This window comes from Talpa europaea (genome assembly GCF_964194135.1).
Source record: "Talpa europaea genome assembly, chromosome: 7".
NCBI classification, from domain to species: domain Eukaryota; kingdom Metazoa; phylum Chordata; class Mammalia; order Eulipotyphla; family Talpidae; genus Talpa; species Talpa europaea.
Window position 1 is genome coordinate 73,348,264 of NC_140074.1, and position 19,037 is coordinate 73,367,300.

Consider the following 19,037-nt stretch of genomic DNA (forward strand, 5'->3'; position numbering starts at 1 on the left):
GGCCCACTTCCCACTTGGGGAACGGTAAAACTTGCCCCGGGGCACACCTGCAGCCTCCTCTCGCACTCACACCAACAGGGGCAGGCCGGGCGCCGGAGGACGCCCTAGACGGAGGAGCGGGGTCACCGTCAGGGAGGGCAGCCCGTGCAAGCCTCTGACTGTCTGCGTCCGCGGCCCCCTCCAAAGCTGCAGGCAGACAGGTCGGGGGGGAAAGGCCCGGGCCACCTGACAGCACTCAAATGGGAAGAAGCCTCATCTGGCCAGGCAGCGCTGATGGGACTCAGGCCCCGCCCCCGGCCGGAGCCTGACCCCGCCCGCCGGACTCTTCCTGAGCACAGGTGCACTTCACAGAGCCGCCGCCAGGGGGCGCTGGCGAGGTGGGGCTGGGGTTCGGGGACCCTCAGCCCAAGCGGGTAGGGGAGCTCTGCAACCACGTGGGTACAGAGTCCAAGAGCCCCGGGAAGGTGCAGGGACCGCAAGCCCTTTTTGGCCATGGGGCCCTCTCCCCCGCGGGGGACACCTGCAACCTCCTCCGCACTCACACCCCGAGGGGCTGACAGTGCGCCGAGGACGCCATAGACGGAGGGGCGGGGTCACCGTCAGGGAGGGTACCACCTGTATGCCTCGGACTGTCTGCGTCCGCGGCCTCCTCCAAAGCTGCAGGCAGACAGGTCGGGGGAGAAAGGCCCGGGCCACCCGGCAGCACTCAAAGGGGAAGAGGCCTCACCTGGCCAGGCAGCGCTGATGAGCCTCAGGCCCCGCCCCCGGCCGGAGCCTGACCCCGCCCGCCGGACTCTGCCTGAGCACAGGTGCAGTTCCCAGCGCCGCCGCTAGGGGGCGCGGGCGAGGGGTTTCGGGTACCCTTAGCCCCCACGGGGGTAGGGGAACCTCTACCCCAGGGGGAAACGGGAACCTCTTCCCCCTTGTGGGAAAAGTAAATCTTCCTCCCGCGGCACACCTGCACCCTCCTCTCGGACTCACAAACCCAGGGGCAGGACGGGTGCCCCAAGACGCCCTAGACGAAGGGGCGGGTTCACCGTCAGGGATGGCAACCCCTGCAAGCCACAGACAGCCGGCGCCCGCGGCGTCCTCCAAAACGGAGAGCAGACATGCCGCGGGGAAAGCCCTCAGCAACCCAGCACCACTCAAAGGGGAAGAGTCCTCCCCTGCCTCAGCTGCGCTGCTGAGCCCCAGGCTCCGCCCCCGGCCGGAGCCTGACCCCGCCCACCGGACTCTACCTGAGCACAGGTGCACTTCATAGAGCCGCCGGGGGGGGGGGTACCGGTAAATGGGGGCGGGGACCCTCAGCACCAAGGGGGCAGGGTGACCACTACACCATGGGGATAGGGCCCGCTCTTCCCCCATGGGGGAAGGAGGCCTACTTCCCGCTTGGGGAACGGTAAACCTTGCCCCGGGGCACACCTGCAGCCTCCTCTCGCACTCACACCAACAGGGGCAGGCCGGGCGCCGGAGGACGCCCTAGACGGAGGGGCGGTGTCACCGTCAGGGAGGGCAACCCCTGCAAGCCTCCGACTGTCTGTGTCCGCTGGCTCCTCCAAAGCTGCAGGCAGACAGGTCGGGGGGGAAAGGCCCGGGCCACCCGGCAGCACTCAAAGGGGAAGAGGCCTCACCTGGCCAGGCAGCGCTGATGGGACTCAGGCCCCGCCCCCGGCCGGAGCCTGACCCCGCCCGCCGGACTCTGCCTGAGCACAGGTGCACTTCACAGAGCCGCCGCCAGGGGGCGCTGGCGAGGGGGGTTGGGGTTCGGCGACCCTCAGCCCAAGCGGGTAGGGGGAGCTCTGCAACCACGGGGGTACAGAGTCCAAGAGCCCCGGGAAGGTGCAGGGACCGCAAGCCCGTTTTGGCCATGGGGCCCTCTCCCCTGCGGGGGACACCTGCAACCTCCTCCGCACTCACACCCCGAGGGGCTGACTGTGCGCCGAGGACGCCATAGACGGAGGGGCGGGGTCACCGTCAGCGAGGGTACCACCTGTATGCCTCGGACTGTCTGCGTCCGCGGCCTCCTCCAAAGCTGCAGGCAGACAGGTCGCGGGGGAAAGGCCCGGGCCACCCGGCAGCACTTAAAGGGGAAGAGGCCTCACCTGACCAGGCAGCGCTCTTGAGCCTCAGGCACCGCCCCCGGCCGGAGCCTGACCCCGCCCGCCGGACTCTGCCTGAGCACAGGTACAGTTCCCAGCGCCGCCGCTAGGGGGCGCGGGCGAGGGGCTTCGGGGACCCTTAGCCCCCACGGGGATAGGGGAACCTCTACCCCAGGGGGAAACGGGACCCTCTTCCCCCTTGTGGGAAAAGTAAATCTTCCTCCCGGGTCACACCTGCACCCTCCTCTCTGACTCACAAACCCAGGGGCAGGACGTGTGCCCCAAGACGCCCTAGACGGAGGGGCGGGGTCACCATTAGGGAGGGCAACCCCGGCAAGCCTCCGACTGTCTGTGTCCGCGGCCTCCTCCAAAGCTGCAGGCAGACAGGTGGGGGGGGAAGGCCCGGGCCACCCGGCAGCACTCAAAGGGGAAGAGGCCTCACCTGGCCAGGCAGCGCTGATGAGCCTCAGGCCCCGCCCCCGGCCGGAGCCTGACCCCGCCTGCCGGACTCTGCCTGAGCACAGGTGCAGTTCACAGAGCCGCCGCTAGGGGGCGCTGGCGATGGGGGCTGGGGTTCGGGGACCCTTAGCCCAAGCGGGTAGTGGGACCTCTGCAACCACTGGGGTACAGAGTCCAAGAGCCCCGGCAAGGTGCAGGGACAGCAAGCCCGTTTTGGCCATGGGGCCCTCTTCCCCTCGGGGGACACCTGCAACCTCCTCCGCACTCACACCCCGAGGGGCTGACAGTGCGCTGAGGACGCCATAGACGGAGGGGCGGGGTCACCGTCAGGGAGGGTACCCCCTGTATGCCTCGGACTGTCTTCGTCCTCGGCCTCCTCAAAAGCTGCAGGCAGAAAGGTCGGGGGGGGAAGGCCCGGGCAACCCGGCAGCACTCAAAGGGGAAGAGGCCTCACCTGGCCAGGCAACGCTGATGAGCCTCAGGCCACGCCCCCGGCCGGAGCCTGACCCCGCCCGCCGGATTCTGCCTGAGCACAGGTGCAGTTCCCAGCGCCGCCGCTAGGGGGCGCGGGCGAGGGTTTTCGGGGACCCTTAGCCCCCACGGGGGTAGGGGAACCTCTACCCCAGGGGGAATCGGGTCCCTCCTCCCCCTTGTTGGAAAAGTAAATCTTCCTCCCGGTGCACACCTGCACCCTCCTCTCGGACTCACAAACCCAGGGACAGGACGTGTGCTCCAAGACGCCCTAGACGAAGGGGCGGGTTCACCGTCAGGGAGGGCAACCCCTGCAAGCCACAGACAGCCGGCGCCCGCGGCGTCCTCCAAAACGGCAGGCAGACATGCCGGCGGGGAAAGCCCTCAGCAACCCAGCACCACTCAAAGGGGAAGAGTCCTCCCCTGCCTCAGCTGCGCTCCTGAGCCCCAGGCTCCGCCCCCGGCCGGAGCCTGACCCCGCCCACCGGACTCTGCCTGAGCACAGGTGCACTTCATAGAGCCGCCGGGGGGGGGGCGCCGGTAAAGGTAGGAGGGGACCCTCAGCACCAAGGGGGCAGGGTGACACCTACACCATGGGGAAAGGGGCCGCTCTTCCCCCATGGGGGAAGGAGGCCCACTTCCCCCTTGGGGAACGGTAAACCTTGCCCCGGGGCACACCTGCAGCCTCCTCTCGCACTGACACCAACAGGGGCAGGCCGGGCGCCGGAGGACGCCCTAGACGGAGGGGCGGGTTCACCGTCAGGGAGGGCAACCCCTGCAAGCCTCCGACTGTCTGCGTCCGCGGCCCCCTCCAAAACTGCAGGTAGACAGGTCGGTGCGGAAAGCCCCTGGCAACCCAGCAGCACTCAAAGGGGAAGAGGCCTCACGTGGCCAGGCAGCGCTACTGAGCCCCAAGCTCCGCCCCCAGCAGGAGCCTGACCCCTCCCACCGAACTCTGCTGAGCACAGGTTCACCGTCAGGGAGGGCAACCCCTGCAAGCCTCCGACTGTCTGCGTCCACGGCCCCCTCCAAAGCTGCAGGCAGACAGGTAGGGGGGGAAGCCCGGGCAACCCGGCAGCACTCAAATAGGAAGAGGCCTCACCTGGCCAGGCAGCGCTGATGAGCCTCAGGCTTCGCCCCTGGCCAGAGACTGACCCCGCCAGCCAGACTCTGCCTGAGCACAGGTGTAGTTCCCAGCGCGGCCGCTAGGGGGAGCGGGCGAGGGGGTTCGCGGACCCCCAGCCCCCACGGGGGTAGGGGAACATCTACCCCAGGGGGAAACGGTACCCTCTTCCCCCTTGGGGGAATGGTATATCTTCCTCCCGGGGCACACCTTCACCCTCTCGGTCTCACAAACCCAGGGGCAGGACATATGCCCCAAGACGCCCTAGACGAAGGGGCGGGTTCACCGTCAGGGAGGGCAACCCCTGCAAGCCACAGACAGCCGGCGCCCGCGGCGTCCTCCAAAACGGCAGGCAGACAGGCCGGCGGGGTAAGCCCTTAGCAACTCAGCACCACTCAAAGGGGAAGAGTCCTCCCCTGGCTCAACTGCGCCGCTGAGCCCCAGGCTCCGCCCCCGGCCGGAGCCTGACCCCGCCCACCGGACTCTGCCTGAGCACAGGTGCACTTCCCAGCGCCGCCGCTAGGGGGCGCTGGCGAGGGGGGCTGGGGTTCGGGGACCCTCAGCCCAAGCGGGTAGGGGGACCTCTGCAACCACGGGGGTACAGAGTCCAAGAGCCCTGGCAAGGTGCAGGGACTGCAAGCCCGTTTTGGCCATGGGGCCCTATTCCCCTCGGGGGACACCTGCAACCTCCTCCGCACTCACACCCCGAGGGGCTGACAGTGCGCCGAGGTCGCCATAGATGGAGGGGCGGGATCACCGTCAGGGAGGGTACCACCTGTATGCCTCGGACTGTCTGCGTCCTTGGCCTCCTCCAAAGCTGCAGGCATACAGGTCGCGGGCGAAAGGGCCGGGCAACCCGGCAGCACTTAAAGAGGAAGAGGCCTCACCTGGCCAGGCAGTGCTGATGAGCCTCAGGCCACGCCCCCGGCCGGAGCCTGACCCCGCCCGCCGGACTCTGCCTGAGCACAGGGGCGCTTCCCAGCGCCGCCGCTAGGGTACGCTGGCGAGTGTGGGGCTGGGGTTCGGGCACCCTCAGCCCCAAGCGGGTAGGTGTCCGGAGCCGCCTGGAGCATGCGCCGTGTTGCGCAACACACGTACCATTAATTAGTTTTCACTTTACCGTTTCGCCTTCTGAGAAACCACAGGTGTTTCCTATTAATCAAATGAGACTGGGAGGTACGATTGTTGGAGCTACTAGTATATAAGAATAGAACCACGAGAACGTGATGAGGGATTGAGAGAGAGGTCATTTGTGAGAGGATTATTGCGAGAGAGGTTATTGTGAGAGGAGCAGAGAGAAAGCAGGGAAGTAAGAAAGTCAGGGAAAAGAAAGATATGTAAAAGTAATAAAAGGATAAAGGAAAAATAAAGAAGCAAACGCTAGCGTCAAGTCGTCAAGCCCCTCATTTCAATCCTCAGCCCTTCTCTTCCCGTGCCTCTGAACCCCGCGGGTCGGGACAGGTGGCGCCCAGCGTGGGGCACGAAGAAGAACGAAGGAACCGCTGAAGGACCAGCTGTGGTGAGCCGGCAAGTAAAGTAAGGTAAAGTAAAGTAAAGTAAAGTAAGGTAGCTGGGATTCATGGGTAATTCAATGTCCAAGGGGCAGTTAGTTATTTCCCTGGAAGCTCTCCTAAAAGAGTTTGGGGTTCCTCTCAGTAGAAAAATTCTTAAAGGATTTGTAGAGACCCTTAGTATTACTAGTAAATGGTTTCTGAAACAGGATCAGGTCGATAGTGAAAATTGGAATAAGGTGAAAGGAGATATTGTCTTGCATCAGCAATTATATGGCCTTGAGTCTCTTCCTTGCACTACTTTGACGGTCTGGAGAGTGGTGGGTGATGCTCTTAATGCCGGTGGCACTGTTGCCACTCAGTTAGCCACTGAGGCCGTCAGGACAGCGAGACAAACGGAGGAAGAAGATAGAAGTTCCATTAAGAGTTCTACATCGATACCCAGGGGCGGTCAGCTGCTGATCGGCACTGGTCGCCAGACCCTCGGCAGGTCACGATGCTGCAAGCGAGATGGATGGACCCAGTTAATAATGAGTGGCAACCACCCGCGCCAGTATTAATACAGCTGCCCGGCAGCATTTGTCTTTTCCCACAGGATGCGGAATCACCCCGATGGGTTCCTGCTCGATTGGTTCGGTTTGTCAATATACCTGACCCTGCTAACATTGATGACACAAGCGTCCCAGATGTTAGTACGATGGGCGATTGTGCATCAGCTGCTGTTTTGGCTCCTCATTGATCATCATGATTCCACTTTTCCGCAAGTATTTGCCACTAATCTTACTATTGGTCTGGCTTCCAAGCCATTGGATAGTGCCCCGTTGGGCCAGGGTGAGGTGAAATTATTTAATGGCATTTATTCTGTAAACATTAGTTCTACCATTGAATAATTTGTTAGTATTCAGAATAATAGATTATAGAGTTTGTCTGCTGCTGTCTGTCTGTCCCCTCCTTTCTTTTTTGTCCTCCCCAATAATGCAGGAGATGCCACTGGGTTGAGCTGTTCAGCGGAGACTTGCCCCCTCTCTGCCTCCTGGGCCTGGAGTGCGGAGAGAGCGATGATCGTTGTCTGCCTTCTATTTTGGTCATGTCCGTGGATGTTTCTGCACACCTTTCCCCTGTTCTACCTAGGAAGAGACGTGATTTTAGCATCACTGCAGCTATTGTTGCCATTTCAATAGCAGAGGCCGCGGCTGCGGCTGCTGCCGCCATTGCTGTCACTTAAGCTGCTATAAATACGGACACTATGGACAATTTAGCTGCCGGTGTTGCTTCTGCGTTATCAACACAGTAATATATGAATGGACATTTGCAGAATGGACTTTTTATGCTTAGTCAGCAGTTAGCTCATGTAAGAAGAGATAGACACACTTTTGTTAATCACTCACATGCATTGTAACTTTTTGTACGGTTTTATTTGTGTAATTCCTGTTATGGTGAAAAATATGTTTATGGAAGAAAATAGGTTAAATAGTGTAATCAGAGGACCTTAGAACCACCAGCTCCTGAGCCTGACCTCTCAATTGGCGAGACAGCTCATAACTGTTAACAACACACGGGTTACCCTGTTTCGAGTAAGGGTCTCATTGCCTGGTGTAGAGGACTCCTCCCAGAGTTGCGGTTTGTGCATTCGGCATATGGTTTCTCCGTCGGCTACGGAAGCGAAACAAAAAACGTGTTATTGCGGTCAGGCAAGTACTTGGCGCCATGGTACTTGACCAGAACTCCCCAGTGGCATCCGGATGGGTCAACTTAGCCCTAGAGAACCTGAGAGCCAAAGACGGGTAAGAGCGTAGCCCGTCCAGACCAACCTAAGACAGCGGTCCGAACCAAGTGCGCCGGATTAGCGATGACGGGTAAGGCTGGTCACGGAATATGCCAACCTAAGACAGGCCAGGTGTCTCATTTAAAAGAAAAAAGGGGGAGATGTCCGGAGCCACCTGGAGCATGCGCCGTGTTGCGCAACACACGTGCCATTAATTAGTCTTCGCTTTACCGTTTCGCCTGCTGAGAAACCACAGGTGTTTCCTATAAATCAAATGAGACTGGGAGGTACGATGGGAGGAGCTACCAGGATATAAGAAGAGAACCACGAGAAGGTCGAGGAGGGATTGAGAGAGAGGTCATTTGTGAGAGGATTATTGCGAGAGAGGTTATTGTGAGAGGAGCAGAGAGAAAGCAGGGAAGTAAGAAAGTCAGGGAAAAGAAAGATATGTAAAAGTAATAAAAGGATAAAGGAAAAATAAAGAAGCAAACGCTAGCGTCAAGTCGTCAAGCCCCTCATTTCAATCCTCAGCCCTTCTCTTCCCGTGCCTCTGAACCCCGCGGGTCGGGACAGGTAGGGGGACCTCTGCAACCACGGGGGTACAGATTCCAGAGCCCCGGCAAGGTGCAGGGACCGCAAGCACGTTTTGGCCATGGGGCCCTCTTCCCCTCGGGGGACACCTGCAAACTCCTCCGCACTCACACCCCGAGGGGTGACAGTGCGCTCAAGACGCCATAGATGGAGGGGCGGGGTCACCGTCAGGGAGGGTACCCCCTGTATGCCTCGGAATGTCGGCGTCCGCGGCCTCCTCCAAATCTGCAGGCAGACAGGTCGGGGGGGAAAGGCCCGGGCAACCCGGCAGCACTCAAAGGGGAAGAGGCCTCACGTGGCCAGCCAGCCCTGATGAGCCTCAGGCCCCGCCCCCGGCCGGAGACTGACCCCGCCCGCCGGACTCTGCCTGAGCACAGGTGCAGTTCACAGCGCTGCCGCTAGGGGGCTTGGAGAGGCGGTGGCTGGGGTTAGGGGACCCTCATCCCCAAGCGGTTAGAGGGACCTCTGCAACCACGGGGGTACAAAGTCCAAGAGCCCCTGCAAGGTGCAGGGACCGCAAGCCCGTTAGGCCATGGAGCCCTCTTCTCCTCGGGGGACACCTGCAACCTCCTCCGCACTCACACCCCGAGGGGCTGACAGTGCGCCGAGGACGCCATAGACGGAGGGGCGGGGTCAACATCAGGGACGATACCCCCTGTATGCCTCAGAATGTCTGCATCCACGGCCTCCCCCAAAGCTGCAGGCAGACAGGTTGGGGGGGAAAGGACCGGGCAACCCGGCAGCACTCAAAGGGGAAGAGGCCTCACCTGGCCAGGCAGCGCTGATGAGCCTCAACTCCGCCCCCGGCCGGAGCCTTACCCCGCCCGCCGGACTCTGCCTGAGCACAGTTGCAGTTCCCATCGCGGCCGCTAGGGGGAGCGGGCGTGGGGGTTCGGGAACCCCCAGCCCCCTTCGGTGGTAGGGAAACCTCTACTCCAGGGGGAAACGGGACCCTCTTCCCCCTTGGGGAACCGTAAATCTTCCTCCCGGGGCACACCTGCACCCTCCTCTCGGACTCACAAAACCAGGGGCAGGACGTGCGCCGGAAGACGCCCTAGACAGAGGGGCGGTGTCACCGTCAGGGAGTGCAAACCCTGCAAGCCTCCGACTGTCTGCGTCCGCGGTCCCCTCCAAAACTGCAGGCAGACAGGTCGGTGCGGAAAGTCCCTGGCAACCCAGCAGCACTCAAAGGGGAAGAGGCCTCACGTGGCCAGGCAGCCCTGATGAGCCTCAGGCCCCGCCTCCGGCCGGAGCCTGACCCCGCCCGCCGGACTCTGCCTGAGCACAGGTGCAGTTCACAGCGCTGCCGCTAGAGGGCTTTGGAGAGGGGGGGGCTGGGGTTAGGGGACCCTCATCCCCAAGCGGGTAGAGGGACTTCTGCAACCACGGGGGTACAAAGTCCAAGAGCCCCTGCAAGGTGCAGGGACCGCAAGCCCGTTAGGCCATGGGGCCCTCTTCCCCTCGGGGGACACCTGCATCATCCTCCGCACTCACACCCCGAGGGGCTGACAGTGCGCCGAGGACGCCATAGACGGAGGGGCGGGGTCACCGTCAGGGAGGGTACCACCTGTATGCCTCGGACTGTCTGCGTCCGCGGCCTCCTCCAAAGCTGCAGGCAGACATGTCGGGGGGGAAAGGCCCGGGCCAGCCGGCAGCACTCAAAGGGGAAGAGGCCTCACCTGGCCAGGCAGCGCTGATGAGCCTCAGGATCCGCCCCTAGCCGGAGACTGACCCCGCCAGCCAGACTCTGCCTGAGCACAGGTGCAGTTCCCAGCGCGGCCGCTAGGGGGAGCGGGCGAGGGGGTTCGCGGACCCCCAGCCCCCACGGGGGTAGGGGAACCTCTACCCCAGGGGGAAACGGGACCCTCTTCCCCCTTGTGGGAAAAGTAAATCTTCCTCCCGGGGCACACCTGAACCCTCCTCTCGGACTCACAAACCCAGGGGCAGGACGTGTGCCCCAAGACACCCTAGATGAAGGGGCGTGTTCACCGTCAGGGAGGGAAACCCCTGCAAGCCACAGACAGACGTCGCCCGCGGCGTCCATCAACGGCAGGCAGACAGGCCGGCGGGGAAAGCACTTAGCAACCCAGCACCACTCAAAGGGGAAGAGTCCTCCCCTGGCTCTGCTGCGCTGCTGAGCCCCTGGCTCCGCCCCCGGCCAGAGCCTGACCCCGCCCACCGGACTCTGCCTGAGCACAGGTGCACTTCACAGAGCCGCCGCTGGGGGGCGCTGGCGAGGGGGGCTTGGGGTTCGGGGACCCTCAGCCCAAGCGGGTAAGGGGACCTCTGCAACCACGGGGGTACAGAGTGCAAGAGCCCCGGCAAGGTGCAGGGACTGCAAGCCCGTTTTGGCCATGGGGCCCTCTTTCCCTTGGGGGACACTGTAACCTCCTCCGCACTCACACCCCGAGGGGCTGACAGTGCGCCGAGGACGAAATAGACGGAGGGGGGGGGTCACCGTCAGGGAGGGTACCCCCTGTATGCCTCGGACTGTCGGCGTCCGCGGACTCCTCCAAAGCTGCAAGCAGACAGGTCGGCGAGGAAAGGCCCGGGCCACCCGGCAGCACTCAAAGGGGATGAGGCCTCACCTGGCCAGGCAGCGCTGATGAGCCTCAGGCTCCGCCCCCGGCCGGAGCCTGACTCCGCCCGTCGGACTCTGCCTGAGCACAGGTGCAGTTCCCAGCGCCGCCGCTAGGGGTCGTGGGCGAGGGGGTTCGGGGACCCCCAGCCACCACGGGGGTAGGGGAACTTCTACCCCAGGGGGAAAGGGGACCCGCTTCCCCCTTGGGGGAACGGTAAATCTTCCTCCCGGGGCACACCTGCACCCTCCTCTCGGACTCACAAACCCAGGGGCAGGACGTGCGCCGGAAGACGCCCTAGACGGAGGGGCGGTTTCACCGTCAGGGAGGGCACCCACTGCAAGCCACAGACAGACAGCGCCCGCGGCGTCCTCCAAAACGGCAGGCAGACAGGCCGGCGGGGATAGCCCTTAGCAACCCAGCACCACTCAAAGGGGAAGACTCCTCCCCTGGCTTAACTGCGTTGCTGAATGCCAGGCTCTGCCCCCGGCTGGAGCCTGACCCCACACACCGGAATCTGCTTGAGCACATGTGCAGTTCCCAGCGCCGCCGCTAGTGGGCGCGGGCGAGGGGTTTCGGGGTCCCCCAGCCCCCACGGGGGTAGGGGACCTCTACCCCTGGGGGATACGGGACCCTCTTCCCCCTTGTGGAATGGTAAATCTTCCTCCTGGGGCACACCTGCACCCTCCTCTCGGACTCACAAACCCAGGGGCAGGACGTGCGCCGGAAGACGCCTTAGACGGAGGGGCGGTTTCACCATCAGGGAGGGCAAACCCTGCAAGCCTCCGACTGTCTGCGTCCGCGGCCCCCTCCAAACTGCAGGCAGACAGGTGGGTTCGGAAAGCCCCTGGCAAGAAAGCAGCACTCAAAGGGGAAGAGGCCTCACGTGGCCAGGCAGCGCTGATGAGCCTCAGGCCCCGCCCCCGGCCGGAGCCTTACCCCGCCCGCCGGACACTGCCTGAGCACAGTTGCAGTTCACAGCGCTGCCGCTAGGGGGCGCTTGAGAGGGGGGGGCTGGGGTTACGGGACCCTCATCCCCAAGCGGGTAGAGGGACCTCTGCAACCACGGGGGTACAAAGTCCAAGAACCCCTGCAAGGTGCAGGGACCGCAAGCCCGTTAGGCCATGGGGCCCTCTTCCCCTCGGGGGACACCTGCAACCTCCTCCGCACTCACACCCCGAGGGGCTGACAGTGCGCCGAGGATGCCGTAGACGGAGGGGCGGGGTCAACGTCAGGGACGATACCCCCTGTATGCCTCAGACTGTCTGCATTCACGGCCTCCTCCAAAGCTGCAGGCAGACAGGTCGGGGGGGAAAGGCCCGGGCAACCCGGCAGCACTCAAATGGAAAAAAACAAAACAAAACAAAACAAAACAACCAAAAAAAATCTCCAGGGGAATGGTCATGTAATTTACCAATATTTCACAGTATTTGTACAACTAGACTTTACTTTTGAGCCAAGACAAATATTTCAATGAACAAATTTCTCATGCTTTTGTAGCCAGCAAAATTTAGTTCAGCTTGATCTTGCCCCCAACCTTCCTTGTCTGACCACGCCCACCGGACTCTGCCTGAGCACAGGTGCACTTCATAGAGCCGCCGGGGGCGGGAGCGCCGATGAAGGGGGGCGGGGAACCTCAGCACCAATTGGGCAGGGTGACACCTACCCCATAGGGAAAGGGGACGCTCTTCCCCCATGGGGGAAGGAGGCCCACTTCCCCTTGGGGCACGGTAAACCTTTCCCCGGGGCACACCTGCAGCCTCCTCTCGCACTCACAACCCCAGGGGCAGGCCGTGCGCCGGAAGACGCCCTAGACGGAGGGGCGGTGTCACCGTCAGGGAGGGCAAACCCTGCAAGCCTCCGACTGTCTGCGTCCGCGGCCCCCTCCAAAACTGCAGGCAGACAGGTCGGTGTGGAAAGCCCCTGGCATTCCAGCAGCACTCAAAGGGGAAGAGGCCTCACGTGGCCAGGCAGCGCTGATGAGCCTCAGGCCCCGCCCCCGGCCGGAGCCTGACCCCGCCTGCCGGACTCTGCCTGAGCACAGGTGCACTTCACAGCGCCACCGCTAGGGGGCGCGAGCGAGGGGGTTCGGGGACCCTCACCCCCAAGCGGGTAGGGGGACCTTTGCAACCACGGGGGTACAGAGTCCAAGAGCCCTTGCAAGGTGCAGGGTCCGCAAGCACGTTTTGGCCATGGGGCCCTCTTCCCCTCGGGGGACACCTGTAACCTCCTTGGCACTCACACCCCGAGGGGCTGACATTGCGCCGAGGACGCCATAGACGGAGGGGCGGGGTCACCGTCAGGGAGGGTACCCCCTGTATGCCTCAGACTGTCTGCGTCCGTGGCCTACTCCAAAGCTGCAGGCAGACAGGTCGGAGGTGAAAGGCCTGGGCAACCCGGCAGCACTCAAAGGGGAAGAGGCCTCACCTGGACAGGCAGCGCTGATGAGCCTCAGGCTCCGCCCCCGGCCGGAGCCTGACCCCGGCCACCGGACTCTGCCTGAGCACAGGTGCAGTTTGCAGCGCCGCCGCTAGGGGGCGCGGGCGAGGGGGTTCGGGGTCCCCCATCCCCCACGGGGGTAGGGGAACCTCTACCCCAGGGGGAAACGGGACCCTCTTCCCCCATGGGGGAACGGTCTATCTTCCTCCCGGGGCACACCTGCACCCTCCTCTCGGTCTCAAAAACCCAGGGGCAGGACGTAAGCCCCAAGACGCCTTAGACGAAGGGGCGGGTTCACCGTCAGGGAGGGCAACCCCTGCAAGCCACAGACAGACGGTGCCCGCAGCGTCCTCCAAAACGGCAGGCTGACAGGCCGGCGGGGAAAGGCCTTAGCAACCCAGCACCACTCAAAGGGGAAGCGTCCTCACCTGGCTTAGCTGCGCTGCTGAGCCCAGGCTCCGCCCCCGGCCGGAGCCTGACCCCGCCCACCGGACTCTGCCTGAGCACAGGTGTACTTCATAGAGCCGCCGGGAGGCGGGCGCGGGTGAAGGGGGGCGGGGACCCTCAGCACCAGGGGGGCAGGGTGACCCCTACCCCATGGGGAAAGGGGATGCTCTTCCCCCATGGGGGAAGGAGGCCCACTTCCCTCTTGGGGAAACGGTCAATCTTCCCCCCAGGGCACACCTGCACCCTCCTCTCGCACTCACACCCCCAGGGCCAGGCCACTCCCAAAGAAGCCTATGAGGGATGGGCGGGGTCACTGTCAGGGGGGGCAACTCCTGGCAGCCACTGACGGGCGGCGACCTCGGCCTCTTCCAAAATTGCAGGCAGACAGGCAGCGCAGAAAGCCCCGGCAACCCAGCACCACTCAGTGGGGAAGAGTCCTCACCTGGCCCAGCAGCGCTAATGAGTCCCAGGCTCCGCCCCCGGTCGGAGCCTGATCCCGCCCAATAGACTGTGCTTACGCAAAGGTGCACTTCTAGGGGCCGCCGGTAGGGGGAGCTGGTGAGCGCATTCGCGGACCCTCAGCCCACACGGGATTTGGGGGACCTCTACCCCCATGGGGAAACGGGACCCACTTCCCCCATGGGGGTACAGGGCTCTCTTCCCCCTTGGGGAGACGGTCAATCTTCCCACCGGGACACACCTGCACCCTCCTATAGCACTGACAACCCCAGGGGCAGGCCGTGCGCCTGAAGACGTCCTTGACGGAGGGGCGGGGTCACTGTCAGGGAGGGCACCCCCTGTAAGCCACAGCCAAGCGGTGACCGCGTCTTCTTCCAAAATTGCAGAGAGACAGGCCGGCGGGGAAAGGCAAGGGCAACCCAGCCCCATTCAGAGGGGAAGAGTCTTCACCTGGCCCAGCAGCGCTGATGAGCCCCGGCTCCGCCCCCCGCTGGAGCCTGACCCTGCTCACTGGACTCTGCCTGTGCAACGGTGCACTTCTCAGGGCCGCCTTGAGGGGGCGCTGGTCAGGGACTTCGCGGACCCTCATCCCCCATGGGGCTTGGGGGCCCTCTACCAACCGGGTTATGTTGTCCTAAGACCCCTACAGGGACCAGGTTCTCAAGCCCGTTTTGGGAACGGGTCCCCTTCTCCCTGGTGGATACCTGCACCCTCTTCTCGCAATCACACCCCTAGGGCCAGGCCGTGCCCCCAGAAACGCCCATGACGGAGCGGCGGGGTCACTATCACGGGGGGCACCCCCTGGAAGCCACAGACAAGCGGCGACCTCGGCCTCTTCCAAAATTGCAGGCAGACAGGCCAGCGTGGAAAGCCCCGGGCAACCCAGCCCCACTCAGAGGGGAAGAGTCCTCACCTGGCCCAGCAGTGCTGATGAGCCTCTGGCTGTGCCCCAGGCTGGAGCTTGACCCCGCCCCCGGACTCTGCCTGCGCAAAGGTGCGCTTCCCAGGGTTTCAGCTTGGGGGCGCAGGTGAGGGGTTTCGGTGACAGTCAGACCCCAATGGGTTAGGGGCCCCCCTACCACAATTGGGAAACTGGATTCCCTTCAACCATGGGGAAACTGGGCCCCCTTCCCTCTTGGGGGATTGGTAAAGCTTTCCCCCGGAGAACACCTGCACCCTCCTCTTGCACTCACACCCCCAGGGGCATGCAATGCGACCGAAAGCGCTCTAGTTGGAGGGGCGGGGTCACTGATGTTTACCCTATAAGGGAACCATTTTGGAAAGAATGTCCTTTCAAAATCCTGCCAAATATTGGTGAGAAAGGCTCACACTTCATTTCCTTTTGCACCTTCCTGAGGTTATACCAGGGCCACCTACTTTGTGTTTTTGACCACAAACAAATTAATTTGCTAATATTTCTCAATAGAGCCAACGTGTATTTAGGCCCCGTGTTAGTAGTGTTTTGGGGTTTGAAGGAATCCTTGAGGGTCTCATCCTTGAGGGTCTTGAGTCTAATGGGGGAGATTTATGTAGCTGCAGATAATATCTCAGATTGTCCCTCATCTACAACTGGATAACCAGTCTTATCCATTAAAAAAATCCAAAATTAAAGAGGAAAGTAATTATTTTTTATTTTAGAAAATACAGCCAGATTAAAAAAATCTATAAATAAAAATATAAAAATCATTCTTTCTTAATGTAGTGATAATCACTGTTCTCTCAGGTTTTTTGTTGTTGTTGTTCCGTCTGCAGATCCATTTTGTTCAGAAAAGAAAATATAAGCAATTATCCTCAGTATGGTATCTCTTCCGTTTCAGTTTTAAGTGCCTTGTTGGTTGACATGTGTTTCCTACAACTTGTATAGTATCACCTACACTCTGTTTGGGGAAAAAAAATCTATCACATTTGACCTTTCTTGCCTATTGATTTTTTTCTTTTAGGGTCACTTTTAGCCAGTAAGGTCTGTCATTGAAACCCTCCCCTCTGTTAGATGTTCCACCATGATATCGGGTAAATCGTGTCTCAATTTTGTGGTCTTCAGCTGTTGTGTAGAGGACTCTCTTTTCCTTCTTGAGGACCAGTGTACTCTCTCAGTTTCACACATACAGAACTTTAGTTCCTTTCAGCCAACCTCAGAAACATTGTACTTCAATTAAGGTGAACTCACCTGACTATCAGAGTATAGAAGACATGTTTTCTCACAAAAGCTTGCTTATTTATTTATTTATTTTAAAGATTTATTTATTTATGCATACAAGAGCTGGGGTACAGGCCAGCGATGCAGGGGGTGAGAGGATTCACCAGAGACAGAGTGGGGAGCAGAACAGGCAGACTGACTGAAATACACTGCTGAGGGGAGCAGCGGGCAAGTCAGGACAGGCCTGCTGTGACCTGTCGGTTTCTCCCTGGCCGGCCGGGGAGCGAACTCGTGCTGCAGAGGCTGTGGACCACTTCATAGTGCTGTGCTTAACCCCTTGTGCCACCAGGAAGGCCCCAAAGGCTTATTTAGAAGTGACTTTATTCTGAAACTTGATGTAAAGATAGGCCAAAGAGTAATGAATGAGACTAGGAGGAGAATCATTTCTCTCACAGCTGGCTTGATAACCTTCAGCTGTAGATGGAAGCCTGAGTCTGACCTTGACCAAAAATGGCTTATTGATTTTTGTGGTGGAAGTAAAATGGCATCAATATTTCATGTGTCTTGTGAAAATAAATTCATGGGACTTTAAAGAAGCAAATGTCAGTGTTTTGCTTCTTTTGTATTTGCAGTGAAAAACATCATAAAAGTTCAAAAGCTGTCAAACATGTGCTGCTTCTATAACACCTGTGCTAGGAAAAAGGTCTTCATCTAAAATGATCTGAACTTTTGTGCAATTTATCCCCTCTCAATAAATAAATGAATTACTCAACAGTGTGAGTATGAGGTTGACTTGAGATGTACACACGAATAATCTTCCTTCATAAATTTCATGCTCCATTGATACCTCATAGCAGAATAAAGTCTGAGGAACATCTTCAAAATTTCAGATTGATAACATGATGATAGAAATCATTAACACTTACTTGGCACTAACTACCAGGCATTGTGTCAAATACTTTATATGCTCTCTCTCTTTTACTAATTCTAACTTCCCTTTGAGGTTAGATCCTAGTATCCCCATTTTATGGATGGGGTCACACGGAGGTTAAGTAAACTACTCATAGTCTTAAAAATAGGAAGTGGTTCGTTTGGCCTGGGACTGAAACACAAGCCTCAACTGGAGTCTACACATATTGGGAAGAGAAACCTGTGAGAATTCTGTTGGGTTAGGTGAGTTTTTGTTCTACAGTCACCTTTATTAACTTATGCAGCTCTGGGTTGGCATTTGCTTTGTGGAACCCCCTTCTTTCAGTTGTTCTGTGCTGGAGCATTAGACTCCTTGAGAGTAGAGTAATTTATTTCTTTGTGATTGTACAGGACCTAAACTTTTTATGCAAGACAGTTAGATAAAAGGTCCTGATACATAATAAAGTCTTTGGAAGAAGATGGGGGAGAATAGCTGGCCCATCTTTGTAGCTTCCCTATAAAATAGCAAAGGCTAGAGGCAGTGTTCATCAGCACTGCTTCTGGAAATAATAGAGCTCTCTCTCTTGTGTTTTCAACATTTCCATAGCTTGACTTCAGAATTGCTAATGCGGTGAGCTTTTCTGACATACCTGTGTAGGGAGAACTAAGCTTTTATTCTATCTTCTTAGGTTCTGTTTCTGAGTTCTGTAAGTGAAACTGACAGATTAACAGGAGAAAAAAGGCTACAGATTTATTTATGTATTTATTTTTGGAGAACAGAAAAGGTGGATAGCAGCAGGCAAGATAGGAGAGGTCTGCTGTGCAAAATACAGATATAAGTGATGTTTTTAATATTTTTATGCAGAAGGCCTATACAAAGAAAGAAGTGAAAACTTGAAGAAGTGATTAGAGTTGGAAGTTTAATACCATTTTAATGAAGGGAAAAGTTACTGGACAACAAAAGAAGAGTTTTAGGGACCATAAATTATGTGGGTAAGTATATGGAGAAGCAAGTGGAATATAAGGGTTATTTTATTCAGTGTGTTTATGCAGACTCATCTAGATGCCATCTTTGGCGACAAAGGTTGTTCCCCTCTTTCATGTATGGGAGCAAGAATCATCTTAACAAGGGGAATTTATGCCCTACCTTTTGGTACATATGGAGAGGGTAGAGGAGTTCTTCCTATGTCTGTTTTTTCTTAATTTCCTTTAGCTCAGAATAACTCTGATGCCAGGGTGGAATGTTTGGGTATCATATCATCATCCCCTTCCCCTCGTACCTCATACCCAAGGAAGAGGAGAGAGAAAAGCAAATTTCAGTGGTTTGCTGTGCTCTGTCAAGATTCTCTATGAATTTATCAATCATCCCTCAATGAGGTAGGGAGAAAGGATTCTCTATTAGACAAATTAAAGGAGTGGGGGTGGGGTAGGAATTACAGATACCAGCATAGAGAGAACTTCTTGGTCCTTCTGAACAATTGCATTATATTCCATTGTCTTTAACCAGACTCAAATTAATGTGCATCTGAATTGTTTCCACTCTTTTGTTAGAATAAATAGTGTTAGAACGTCCGTGTAGCTTACCTAAGTTAACTAGAGAAAGTACTGGCAGTAAGATGGTTATGTCTGAGGATATGTGCATTATCATTTCTAAAATGCTCTTCTTTGTACCAATGTACCTTCATGCCCAAAATGTGGTAATATGCCTTAAACAGAAAAACTGCAATGCTTGTGGCAGGAGATGGTAATGTTACAGAAGAGGGGAAACTTCAGCAACTCTTAAAAGCTGAGAAGGAATTTGCAAGGTAGACAAGGAGGAAAGTTGTCTGACAGGAGAAATTACATAATGCTGTGTCCTGTCCATGTATGATTCACCTAGTAGGTGCTGAGCTTATTTCAGAGAAGCCAGGGAAACTTGGTGCACATGCAAGGAACTGTGATCTGGAGAAATTTGTTCCAAATTAAAAAGAGAGCCAATAAAATGTCCGTATGTCAGGCCTCTACATATCTGCATATCTGTTTGTCTGAATGTTAACCAGAGCTGTGGG